The sequence below is a fragment of the Pinus tabuliformis genome, chromosome 2_2 (genome assembly GCF_031772625.1).
Source record: "Pinus tabuliformis cultivar Carrire ecotype Pingquan chromosome 2_2, CPIR1, whole genome shotgun sequence".
NCBI classification, from domain to species: Eukaryota; Viridiplantae; Streptophyta; class Pinopsida; order Pinales; family Pinaceae; genus Pinus; species Pinus tabuliformis.
In genome coordinates this window covers 1,255,299,551-1,255,314,175 of record NC_142300.1, presented here as the reverse complement: position 1 = coordinate 1,255,314,175, position 14,625 = coordinate 1,255,299,551, and positions in this window count along the sequence as shown.

Below are 14,625 nucleotides of genomic sequence, written 5' to 3'. Positions count from 1 at the left end.
ATTTGGAGAAAGGATGAGTCAGCTTGAGGCTGGCATGAAGCTGACTAGTGTCCTCTCACACTTTAGTTAATCTTCAGTTCTTGAGTCCACTTGGAGATTCTTTCTTCCACTTGGAGATCAAGACCCTCTTACTCATCACAAGGTGAATTCCTTGACCCAAGTGTCAATTTGGAAGCTTCCTGGGCAGTTGACACCTTGCAGAATGACTGTGCCACTTGGCCAATCTCGCCCAGCGCAGGTAGCCTTCATTAGTTTTGACATTCAGTGCAAGTACAGAGTGGAGCAGTTGAAATTCAGCGCAGATGCTCAGTGGAGCAGCTGACATGATCCAGAAACTGCTTTTTTTTTAGTGTTTTCAGGTGGAGAACTGATTTTCAGTGCTGTGGTTTGCTGATCTTGTTCCTCTAGGGGTAAGAACAACATGTTTAGGGACTTTGGATCCCTCAGATTATTGACATTTCATGCTTCATGCTGTTAGGCACAAAAATGTCTATAACAGACCCGTGTACCCCGACATTTTTGCAGTTGGAAAAATGTCGGGAGTACGCACCTTGCCTTCAGGGAACCTGCGTACCGACGCTCTATTCCTAAAGGCGGGGTGCGTACTCTGTGCAACAAGTTTTTAAACCCCAAATTCTCCAAAATGGACCAAAAACTTTTGATTTCATGGAATCTAATGGATGTTTTCTGGTGTGTAGATTGGTCACCATGCTCGATTGGCGCGAGAGAGAGCACAAAGATGTTGATTTGGCTGCCATTAATCATCAACCGTCAATTGATGCTTTGAAGGCATGTGGCCTTTATAAATACTGGGCCATACCTGGCATGAGGGCCCAAGTGAGCTTTCTAGAGTGGCTGGTAGAAAGATGGAACGTTCAGGACCAGTGTTTTTATATTGGAGGGCACCAGCTCGAGATGGAGCCCGCATATATCTACTTTCTCACTGGTATGCCCAAGAGAGGCGAACACTTGACTCTGTTCGGGACTAGGTCGGGTGGCCAGTCCATCGCTAGTCTCCAACTAGAGTGGTGTAACACTCAAACTCAGGAGAAGGGGATAGAGATCAAAACTATATCCCGTCCTGAACTTAAGGTGATTGCTTTTATAGTTACCAGACTTTGTGGGGCTGCCGCTTTACACATTTCCACTGGATCCCAGATGCGGATGGCGATTGATTGCTATCGAGGTACCATTTTCAACTGGTGTGATGTTGTGTTGGCCAATATAAAAGGCCAACTAACTAGAACCAAAAACGGACAGCTAAAGACTTTTGGTTATGGGCCTTTAGTTGTGAGTTTTGGCTTAGAGAGGGTTCCGATGCTGATCCCACAGCAGCTCACTGTTGGTGTTGGGCTTCCTCGAGAGCCCAAATTGATGCGATGGGTTGCGGTTATGGCCCGTCATCCTGATGAGGGAACGAAGGTTGTCCAATTTACTTCGGAGTACTTTCACTGGTTAGAAGACCAGGTCTTTTCTATACATTATTTTCCTTATGCCGGAGTTGATTTTCGTGGAGATCCAGACATGGTTCTTCCACCGGGAGAACAATGGGATGATACAGGTAACTTCATTTTCCACAAGTTTTTAAACTATCTATTTTTTTTGTTTGTTTTATATCGTCTCAAAACTGATAGTAATAATTTTGAAAATGCAGATGTAGGCCCACGACGTCCAGCCAATCTCTAACCTTACGAGAGGAGACTACCAGTTGCAGCGGCACCGGCCCAACAGGACGAGGCCACAGAGTCTTTGGCTGAGTTGGAAAGTGACCTAAAGCGTCTTACAGCAGACATACCGGAGACTACCATAGATGATATTCTAATCAGGCTTCAGCGCTAGGTAGTCAGGGTCCCAGGACCTTTTAGGAGGTTCTTGTGTAGGGTGGCCCGTGCAGTGGTGTCATATAGATATCATCACCAGTGATTGGATGGTCGTTTTTGTAGACACATGTGACATTTTGGTTTTTTGTACTTATCATTTTTGCCGATCATAAGGTGTTTTTCAACCTATGATCGAAGACGATGTATTTTTTGACACACTCCTATATATATACATATCATTATTACCGGCTTATCTTGTAAATCATGTTATGGAATGGTTTTAAATTTACATGTATGATTATTGCAAATGTCTATTTAACATTCAAGAAGCAATTGCATCTGCTAATGTATTTAAATACGTTGGAATATGTTGATATTCAATGTAATCAAACTCATGTTCCAAGAGACGCACTCTCAAAAATAACCTTAATAACACTGGATTTCTAATGGCATACACTCTATTAAGTTGTAATACAACGAGTTCAGAATCTAACCTCACTATCAAACTCCGAATCCCAAATGAAATAGATTCAGACAATAATTCAATCATTGCACTGTATTCGGCAATGTTGTTTGTTGTTTGACCGAGGCTCACCCCATGTATAGATACTAACTCGTCAGAGGGCGAATAGATAACCCAAGCTGCGGAAGAGATATTCCGTGTACTACGACAACCACCATCAGCGAAACCAATGTATTTTTGGAGAGGCATCGACATCTGCATCATCAAGAGTAAAACCAAGATAAGCCAGAATAATGACGAAAAAAAATACACACTCTCTAGGCTAAGCACACTGTCTAAACTAACAAACACACCAGCTAGAAAGAAAAACTAACCTAACTAAAAATCTCCATACCCATCTTTTAAGCATAATACCTCTTTAGGTAAAGTCCATTTCTGGGCTTACCCAAAGAGTCCCCGTCAAAGTCTACCAGCTCATAGGCCCCTTTTGCTAGCTTTCGCTTGACAATATAGGGCCCATGCCACATAGGAACGAATTTTCCAGCACCTAATTTATCATTAGCTTGATCATATAATAACACTAGGTCTCCTTTCGAAAAATTTCGAGGGGTCACATTTCGATCATACTGATCTTTCATACGTTTTGCGTGAGTCTCGATTGCCAATGCAGCATCACGTCGATTCTCATCTAATTGAGCTAAGTATAATAAACGTTTCTCCTCTTCAGAAGTAGCTGGAAGTAACTTGATAGCCATTTGCAGTGACGGGAGTTTGCATTCAATGGGTAGCACAGCTTCCAAACCATAAACTAGTTGGAAAGGAGTGAACCCTATTGATGTTTTCACTGAGGTTCGGTACGCCCAAAGCGCTGAAAATAACATGTTATGCCAATTCGACCGATGAATACCAATGATTCGTCGGATCATGATAACTAAAACTTTGTTGATGAACTCAACCAGACCATTTGCTTGTGGATAATAAGGAGTGGAAAGATCGTAACAATAGACCAACTGGTTTACTTTACATCCGACCCATCCTCTTCAGAGAGTATTCAACATGTCGGTAAAACGACTATCCCATATAAGGATGTTGGAGTAGGATTAGTTAAAGATGCCGGTTTACTGGGAACTTTTCATTTTCCTACACTCAACGCATCATCTTCATTTGCAACTATTCATATGATTACATCAGACACTATTTTTTATGACGATCCTTAGATCGTTCCTTCTGAATCTGAAATAGACTCATTTGGTAATTTTATGCCTTTGAGCCCATATGAAATTGCCTATGAAGCCGTGCAGTATTTTACCAACCCATGTTCAACCAAAATTGACCAAATGAATGTGGTCCATGAGGAATCACTTTTCACATCAACCTCAGAGTTAATAGCATTTCCCGAAGTTGTTTCATCTGACGAGCAACTTCGTGAAGTCCTGTGTATAGATGATTTACCATGGGAGGATCTCCATCATAGATCTTCGTTTTTACCTGAGGATGATCGTTTTGAAAATGATTTCTCATCAATTTTTACAGTTGAATATGTCAAGGAAGCTCAAAATCCCATGAAACATCCTGATTCAGAGCTGAATTTGGGAAACATCTCTCGAACTATTCCCATTGACATTTCGGTTAAGCCTGGAATTGTTGAAAACATTCATATAGGTTCCTCGTGTACAGATGACGAAATTCGGACATACAAGGCCCTATTTCAAGAATTCCACGACGTGTTTGCCTGGTCCTACGAGGAAATTCCAGGAATTGATCCTGTGATTATTGTTCATGAGATCAAGACTTACCCGGATGCTAAACCCATCCGGCAACGTTTGCGTCAGATTCACCCATGAAAAGCTGCTGCAATTAAAGCAGAAGTTGAAAAGTTGTTGAAAGCAGGTTTCATTTATCCGATCCCGTTAACGAATTGGGTATCGAATATTGTTCCGGTTAACAAAAAACAGGGAAAAATAAGAATATGCATCGATTATAGGGACATTAATCGAGCTTGTCCAAAGGACAACTACCCAACACCCTATATCGATCAAATCATTGATGATTGTGCCGGCAGCGAAATATTTTCCTTTATGGACGGTTTTTTCGGATACAATCAAATCAATATTCTACCTGCCGATCAACCGAAAACGGCTTTCATTTGTCCATGGGGGACATTTGATTATTGCAAATTACCTTTTGGGCTTAAGAACGCCAGAGAAACTTTTCAAAGGGTGATGTCTTATGCATTTCATTACATCAAACACATTGTGCAACCGTATCTCGATGATTTGCCTGCTCATTCGTTACATCGAGCTGACCACCTTGTCCATTTACGAGAAATGTTTATGAGGTGTAGGCATTATCGTATTCGGTTGAACCCACACAAATGTGTCTTCTGTATAGAAACGGGTCGGTTACTGGGGTTTGTAGTTTCGAAAGCCGGCATTCGCGTCGATCCCTCGAAGGTAGAAGCTATCATCAAATTTCCTCCTCCTTCGAGTCTTCACCAACTCCAAAGTTTGCAGGGGAAATCAAACTTTTTACGAGATTACAAAGGGTTTTACACGGTTGTTGAAACATAATGCTCAATTCTCTTGGGATGAGATAGCTCAGAAATCTTTTGATGCACTCAAACACGCGTTGACCCATGCACCGTTGTTGCATCCTCCCAACTATAACCAAGATTACTTTTTATATCTCGCTGCCTCCCATTCCACCATTGGGATGGTCTTATTTCAAGAAGATGAATTCAGAATGGAACATGTGATATATTACCTTAGTCGGACGTTAAATCCCACTGAGCTAAAATACTCACATGTGGAGAAATTGGCATTGGCAGCCGTTCAAGCTGTCCAACGTTTTCGTCACTACATTTTACTCTGTAAAACTACAATCATTTCAGATTGCAACCCTATGATCTACATTTTGACCAAACAATTGCAAGGGGGAAAGTACTCTAAATGGATTGTTATCCTGCAGGAGTTCGACTTGGAGTTTGAGAAATCTAAGTCTAAGAAATCTTTAGTTTTTGCAGAGTTAATGTGTGACTTCCCGCGTGCTGACACGGAAACTGTGGCAGAGGAGCCCATTGCGGGAAAATATTTTTTTCTAATCAGCACTTTAGATCCGTGGTATGGGGATATCGTCGTCTATCTCCAGACCCAATCCTTTCAGCCCGAAGCTTCAAAGTCAGAACGTCAGAAAATTCGATTCCAGTCCCAACAATACAAAATTATTGGAGATACTCTTTATCGCCATGGGGCGGACTCTATTTTTCGAAGAGGCTGAAAGGGTTCTAAATGACTGTCACTCTGGAGCGTGTGGCGGTCATATGTCTGGGTATGCCATAACCCAAAAGATATTGCGCGCTGGCTACTTCTGGCCGTCCTTGTTTAAAGATTGTATTACTGCGGTCCAAAAATGCCACAACTGTCAAGTGTTTGATCAAAAGATGCACGCTCCACCTGCTCCTCTCCACCCTATAATTGCCGTTGGTCCTTTTTCCAAATGGGGTATCGATTTTATTACATGTAACCCTCACTCGGCTGGGGGGCATGCGTATATCATCCTTGCGGTAGATTATTTTACTAAGTTGGCCGAGGCGATGCCTACATTCGAGGCAGACGGCAAGACAGCTGCAATCTTCGTATTCAATCATATAATTGCTAGGATTGGTGTCCCACAAACGATAATCACTGACCATGGGCGCCATTTTCGAAATGTTATGATGACAGAACTTACAGGCCAGCTTGGTTTGCGTCACGATAGTTCAACTCCTTATTATCCACAAGCAAATGGTCTGGTTGAGTCCATCAAAAAAGTTTTAGTTATCATGATCTGACGAATCATTGGTATTCATCGGTCGAGTTGGCATAACATGTTATTTTCAGCGCTTTGGGCGTACCGAACCTTAGTGAAAACATCAACAGGGTTCACTCCTTTCCAACTAGTTTATAGTTTGGAAGCTGTGCTACCCATTGAATGCGAAATCCCGTCACTGAAAATGGCTATCGAGTTACTTCCGGCTACTTCCGAAGAGGAGAAATGTTTATTATACTTAGCTTAATTAGATGAGAATCAACGTGATGCTGCATTGGCGATCGAGACTCACGCAAAACGTATGAAAGCTCAGTATGATCGAAATGTGACCCCTCGAAATTTTTCGGAAGGAGACCTAGTGTTATTATATGATCAAGCTAATGATAAATTAGGTGTTGGAAAATTCTTTCCTATGTGGCATGGGCCCTATATTGTCAAGCGAAAGCTAGCAAAAGGGGCCTATGAGCTGGTAGACTTTGACGGGGACTCTTTGGGTAAGCCCAGAAATGGACTTTACCTAAAGAGGTATTATGATTAAAAGATGGGTATGGAGATTTTTAGTTAGGTTAGTTTTTCTTTCTAGCTGGTGTGTTTGTTAGTTTAGATAGTGTGCTTAGCCTAGAGAGTGTGTTTTTTTTCGTCATTATTCTGGCTTATCTTGGTTTTACTCTTGATGATGCAGATGTCGATGCCTCTCCAAACATACATTGGTTTCGTTGATGATGCTTGTCGTAGTACACGGAATATCTCTTCCGCAGCTTGGGTTATCTATTCGCCCTCTGACGAGTTAGTATCTATGCATGGGGTGAGCCTCAGTCAAACAAAAAACAACATTGCCGAATACAGTGCAGTGATTGAATTATTGTCTGAATCTATTTCATTTGGGATTCGGAGTTTGATAGTGAGGTTAGATTCTGAACTCGTTGTATTACAACTTAATAGAGTGTATGCCATTAGAAATCCAGTGTTATTAAGGTTATTTTTGATAGTGCGTCTCTTGGAACGTGAGTTTGATTACATTGAATATCAACATATTCCAAGGTCTTTAAATACATTAGCAGATGCAATTGCTTCTCGAATGTTAAATAGACATTTGCAATAATCATACATGTAAATCTAAAACCATTCCATAACATGATTTACAAGATAAGCCGGTAATAATGATATGTATATATATAGGAGTGTGTCAAAAAATACGTCGTCTTCGATCATAGGTTGAAAAACACCTTATGATCGGCAAAAATGATAAGTACAAAAAATCAAAATGTCACATGTGTTTACAAAAACGACCATCCAATCACTGGTGATGATCTCTATATGACACCACTGCATGGGCCACCCTACACAAGAACCTCCTAAAAGGTCCTGGGACCCCGACTACATAGCACTGAAGCCTGATTGGAATATCATCTATGGTAGTCTCCGGTATGTCTGTTGTAAGATGCTCTAGGTCACTTTCCAACTCAGCCAAAGTCTCTATGGCCTCGTCCTGTTGGGCCGGTGCCACTGCAACTGGTAGTCTCCTCTCGTAAGGCCGGAGATTGGCTGGACGTCGTGGGCCTACATCTGCATTTTGAAAATTATTACTATCAGTTTTGAGATGATATAAAACAAACAAAAAAAGATAGATAGTTTAAAAACTTGTGGAAAATGAAGTTACCTGTATCATCCCATTGTTCTCCCGGTGGAAGAACCATGTCCGGATCTCCACGAAAATCAACTCCGGCATAAGGAAAATCCTGTATAGAAAAGACCTGGTCTTCTAACCAGTGAAAGTACTCCGGAGTAAATCGGACAACCTCCTTTCCCTCATCAGGATGAAGGTCCATAACCGCAACCCATCGCATCAATTTGGGCTCTCGAGGAAGCCCAACACCAATAGTGAGCTGCTGTGGGATCAGCATCGGAACCCTCTCTAAGCCAAAACTCACAACTAAAGGCCCATAACCAAAAGCTTTTAGCTGTCTGTTTTTGGCTCTAGTCAGTTGGCCTTTTATATTGGCCAACACAGCATCACACCAGTTGAAAATGATACCTCGATAGCAATCAATCGCCATCCGTATCTGGGATCCAGTGGCAATGTGTAAAGCGGCAGCCCCGCAAAGTCTGGTAACTGTAAAAAAATCACCTTAAGTTCAGGACGGGATATAGTTTTGATCTCTATCCCCTTCTCCTGAGTCTGAGTGTTACACCACTCTAGTCGGAGACTAGCAATGGACTAGCCACCCAGCCTAGTCCCAAACAGAGTCAAGTGTTCACCTCTCTTGGGAAAACCAGTGAGAAAGTAGATATCTGCGGGCTCCATCTCGAGCTGGTGCCCTCCAATATAAAAACACTGGTCCTGAACGTTCCATCTTTCTACCAGCCACTCTAGAAAGCTCACTTGGGCCCTCATGCCAGGTATGGCCCAGTATTTATAAAGGCCGCATGCCTTCAAAGTATCAATTGACGGTTGATGATTAATGGCGGCCAAATCAACATCTTCGTGCTCTCTCTGACGCCAATCGAGCATGGTGACCAATCTACACACCAGAAAACATCCATTAGATTCCATAAAATCAAAAGTTTTTGGTCCATTTTGGAGAATTTGGGGTTTAAAAACTTGTTGCGCGGAGTACACACCCCGCCTTTAGGAACATAGCGTGGGTACGAAGGTTCCCTGAAGGCAAGGTGCATACTCCCGACATTTTTCCAACTGCAAAAATGTCGGGGTACGCGGGTCCCTAGTGTAGTGCCTGCGTACCCCCGAGAGGCGGTCTTTGAAACCCCAAAGCCTCCAAAAAATGAAATCTAGGGCCTTAAAAAGAATTCTAAACAGATGAAATTAAAGAGGAGGATGTTGAAAATTACCTGGAAGAGACAGCGTTCGGTTTCGACGGTCGGATTCTCCGCAATGTCCACGGGAAGTTTCTTGCCAAAAGCCCTTTTTCTCTCCTCAACAATAAAATGGTAAAAATGAATTGGTAAAAGCCCTTTTTATAGGTTTTTTGGGTAAATAAATGGTAAATTTGTTTATTTTTCACCATGAAAAGGTATTTTTCAAAGTATTTTTATCTATCTTCAACAGGTATGAGTAATGTGTTGGTTTTTGTGCAGGATAAAGGATTTTCAGGGAAAATTGTCATTTTTTACAAACAAAAACATCAGAGTCATCTTTAAGCCCTTTTCTGACTCCTAAAACATGAAAAGATTTCCGAGCGTTTCTTTTATACTCGTTAAAACGGAATTAAAAGACGGTCCTCTTACAACCCTTTTCTGACCATAAAAACATGAAAACATTGCCAAATTTTTGTCGTTTCAAATTCGATATTGGAAATAAAACGACGTGTCCTTAATTGCTTTTTAATTTTCAGATCAGAGACACTAATCATGAAAGTAATCCTTGGTCGTAAAGATCAAGCGGTTCTCTCAAATATTATTTTATAATTTTTCAGGCTTGGGAGACACAAATTTACGAAAAAGTCAACCCTGGAGTCTTCTTAAGTTTTTTAGACTCTCTAAAATTGAAAACCGTCGAGTTTCTCCTATACTGGACTCATTAAAATTTCACAGTAAAGGACCTGTTCGATTACAAACAGGAACGGACCACTCCTTCTTAAGGTTCGAATCTAAACTAAGTTGGACTCATCCGAAGGATGAGCTTATAATCAAGCAAATGTTATCCTCCTCAAGCTTGTAAAAAAATAAAGAGGCACTTGTCAGAAATGGTGGGGGAAAAGAGAGAAAAATGAGCCTATTTGTTATCCTTTGTCTCGGAAAAAACCTTATCACCACTCTTGAACACGACACTTTTCATTCACCTGGGTTGGGAAATCCTTTGCCTAACAGTTGATCAAACCACATTGAAAATCTTCAGCCGGTTTCTGGGTATTAACTTTGGGTCAATTGTCACCAAGCCATCTGTTGTGTCGTTATGTGTTCAAGAGGTCACTGCAAATAAACCATTCATCTGCAAAATATCTGTCATCCATCTTGACCATCCCTGAGTCAGTCCTTACAGCTATATTTCTTCAACTTGATCTATGATTTCGTGTTGTGGGCTTGCCTGCAACAGATCGCTTTCTATCTACATCAGCACATTATCTAGAAAGATGATCTAGGAATCGTCAGTACCTTGAAATCTACATGCCTCAATGGCAGGTTTCTCGACTTTGACGACAGTTTACATCATTGACTTTCGATCGAAGGATTCCGTGACATGTTCGACACCAACACATCTACTCACATCTCATGGATTGTACTGGGTACTTTGAGAACCATTGACATCACTGGTGGTCTCTCTCACACTTGTTAACAGTTTACATCATTGACTTTCGATCGAAGGATTCCGTGACATGTTCGACACCAACACATCTACTCACATCTCATGGATTGTACTGGGTACTTTGAGAACCATTGACATCACTGGTGGTCTCTCTCACACTTGTTAACAGTTTACATCATTGACTGGTAATCAAGTGGTTTCTACCATGTTCGACATCAACTCATTTATTCGCATGGATAGAATTGTACTATTTCGGGAAGTAGAAATGAAGACCCTAGATCTAGTTTCCGCCATCCAGGCTGCGAGGAGTTTTGTATTCATTATATATTAGACTAATTATAAACAGTTGGTTGCATCCATACTGTGTCTACATGTGTCTATGATTATGATGTACTGCGAAATCATTCCTATATCAGAGCAGTAGTTAGTTTGTTAGTTAAAGTTTTTGATCTGAGTATGGGAATGCCTACCTCAGTGATGATATGATCTCATATATGTATTTTGTGTTGAATATTTGTAGGTTCCGATTGGGCTCTCCACAAGATAATCCTCGAAGTGATAAAGTGCTTCACCCTTCCTAGATGATATGAAACCCTAATCTACTACAGACCTCGCACTTTAGGGGGAAATCTGTTACACTAAAATTTGTTACCATGACTATTTGCAGTCAGTATGGCTCCATCAATAACCATATTGTCCTCCTTGGCAAGTCTTATACCTCTGCTCCTCATGTCAAACTCCAAAAAAGAGAGAAAGCCTTTAAAAGTCAATATAACTCTGGTTATGCAGTTTCTCTTACTCTTACCTGTGTGTACGCACCTGAAGTACATAATACCTGCGTACTTGTACGCTCTGTCTGTAAAGGGGTGGGTGCGTACTCCTGTAAAGGTCAAAAGGTGCAAGTTTTACTTCAAAAAACTTACTTGTGGTCGATTCTAGAGCATTCTAGAAGATGGTTTGACGTGGATTGAGCGCCTCCAGATGGTTCATGCATCCCAATGAAAGAGGAACTTATCCCATCAAGAGGGGATCTATCCCTTTGAAAGAGGGGCTTATCCCATTGATGGTGGACCTAATTAACTTCCTCCAAAGCATTATAAATACAGGCATTGGGCCATAGGGAGGGGAGGTTGAAAGCTGAACATTCCTAAGGGTAGATGTTACTGAAATTAGGACTCCCTTTTAGAGCTTCAGAGGAGAGATTTCAATCCTTTCTTAGCTTCATTTGGAAGTGGGTGAGTTGATCAAAGTAGAGGAGAACTCTTGCTGGACCCTGGGAGGGACCTGCACAACACCAAGGCACTGGTTGTAATGGTTTCTTTTGTTTCCAATTAATACAATTAAGTTTATTTTTCTCAACAAGTTGTTATATATAATTTGTTTCATAAACTCCTTGGTCTTTATGATGAATATGTATTATTATATGAGTTATTCAGGTGCTATGTAATCATTTGCTTGTGAGTGAATGTAGGCTTCAAGGACAAGGAGCTCATCTAGATCGAAGAGGCTTGGCTGCTACAAACAAGTGTTGGACTAAAGGTAAGCCTTAAACACCTGGTTGCTTTTATTTTAATGCATATTTAGGGAAAGATAGTGCTTGACTGTTTTTTTTGTCACTAGAAAAGCCTTGTTTTCTAGGGAGGTCGGTTTTGTCCACAAAATTGACTCTTTCCGCATGACAAAATCCTGGAAAGAGTCAATTTTGCGGACAAAACCGACCTCCCTAGAAAACAAGGCTTTTCTAGTGACAAACAAAACACTCAAGCACTATCTTTCCCTAAATATGCATTAAAATAAAAGCAACCAGGTGTTTAAGGTTTACCTTTAGTCCAACGCTCGTTTGTAGCAGCCAAGCCTCTTTGATCCAGATGAGCTCCTTCTCCTTGAAGCCTGCATTCACTAACAAGCAAACGATTACATAGCACCTGAATAACTCATATAATAAAAAATATTCATCATAAAGACCAAGGAGTTTATGAAACAAATTATATATAACAACTTGTTGAGAAAAATGAACTTAATTGTATTAATTGGAAACAAAAGAAACCATTACAACCAGTGCCTTGGTGTTGTGGAGGTCCCTCCCAGGGTCCAGCAAGAGTTCTCCTTTACTTTGATCAGCTCACCCACTTCCAAATGAAGCTAAGAAAAGATTGGAATCTCTCCTCTCAAGCTCTAAAAGGGAGTCCTAATTTCAGCATCATCTACCCTTAGGAATGTTCAGCTTTCAACCTCCCCTGCCTCTGGCCCAATGCCTGTATTTATAATGCTTTGGAGGAAGTTAATCAGGTCCACCATCAATGGGATAAGCCCCTCTTTCAAAGGGATAGCTCCCCTCTTGATGGGATAAGTTCCTCTTTCATTGGGATGCATGAACCATTTGGAGGCACTCAATCCACGTCAAACCATCTTCTAGAATGCTCTAGAATCGACGACAAGTAAGGTTTTTGAAGTAAAACTTGCGCCTTTTGACCTTTACAGGAGTACGCACCCACCCCTTTACAGACAGAGCGTACAAGTACGCAGGTATTATGTACTTGAGGTGCGTACATGCAGGTAAGAGTAAGAGAAACTGTGTAACCAGAGTTATATTGACTTTTAAAGGCTTTCTCTCTTTTTTGGAGTTTGACATGAGGAGCAGAGGTATAAGACTTGCCAAGGAGGACAGTATGGTTATTGATGGAGTCATACTGACTGCAAATAGTCATGCTGACAAATTTTAGTGTAACAATGTAGGCATGGAGATGATGGAGGAGGAGTTTGAAGATTGCAGGAGGACTTCTGACCCCTTGAGAAAGCTCTCATGGTTGCCAAAAGACCTTTTTCAAATCCATTTCTAGCTTCCTGTAGAAATCCTGTAATTTCTACATGAACTTCCTGTAGAACACACAGTTTTGAGGAAAGAAGCATAATGAGATGGAAAAATTGATGGAGAAGGGTGAGGGATGGAAACATGGATGCTTGCAGGCCTTATGGACAGATTCTCGGCCTTCCGTTCCTCTTCAGAGATCAATTTTGGCTCGTTTGTAGGCTTCCTGTAGAAGACCCAGAACTTCCTGTAGAAGACACAAAACTTCCTATAGAAGGCATAGAACTTCCTTTGTCTTTGTTTTGAGCTATCCTCCTAACCTGCAATTTCCTTCTTGCAACCTGCAATTATTCAATGGAAATTAACTTTATTTTTCTTTTCTTTTTCTCTTTTTTTTTTTTTGAAAAACAACTACGGTGCCTCATGGAGGTTTTCACCCTAATTGCCTGCCCTAGGCACCTCCAAGGGAGGTTTTCACCCAGGGATCTTATTCCCTTTTCATTTTCTCTTCTTTACAACCCATTGAACGCCTCATGGAGGTTTTCAATCAATGAGCCAATCTAAGGTGCCTCCGAGGAGGTTTTCACCTTAGATTTTTATTTTCATGTTATTTTCATTTTTTTTCTTTTTTTTTTCTACCCTACCCTACATGAAAAACAAAATTCTTTTCAAGTATAAGAATACTTCCAATGAAGCCATGTGCACATCCAGATTAGAGATAAAATGATGTGGTAGCTTGAAATGCATGCTTCGACAGCTATCCGGATCTCAGAGACCCAATGATTTGACTTTGAAGGGACCAAACATAGCTGAGGAAGAGAGTACTGCTGCAACTTAGTGACCGTCTGAAACCATATCTCAATATAGCTCTGATATCCTTGGTCCTTTTGCTGATCTGGATCATGTTTCGTGTCACCTTCTATCATGACCTCACATCTTCCTCTTTTTGCTGATTTTTCTCTTGACTACATGGAGGGCTTGATGGTAACCATGAGGGAGCTTTCTTGATTTCTGCTCTTGATGTGTTCTCTTCATCAAGTGCAGCCCATGGTGCTTTGATCTCCTCTTTGGAATCTTCTTTTGCATTTGGTCCTTCAATTTTGTCAATATAATCTCTTTTTTGCAACACTCTTCCTAAGCCATGGTGAAGATCATTGAGCTCAAGAGGAGTCATTTGGACATGTTATGCCTCCACATTGTAATTGGATTGAGCTATTTCAATGTGCGGGTTTGGAAATGGTGGTATGGGTAGTTGAGTGGGGGTGTATATTTGAGATGGATGTGTATGGGGTTGTGGTTGGGTAGGCATTTGGGGTTGCCTTGGTGGAGCAGGAGGCGATGGTTGTGGATGAGTAGGTGGTGGAGGAAAAGAAGCGGGAGGAGTGTTGTATTGGTGCCTCCACCCCTGATGAGGTGCATTCCACTGAGGCTGTGGCTGAGCATAAGAGTGAAACGAATGAGC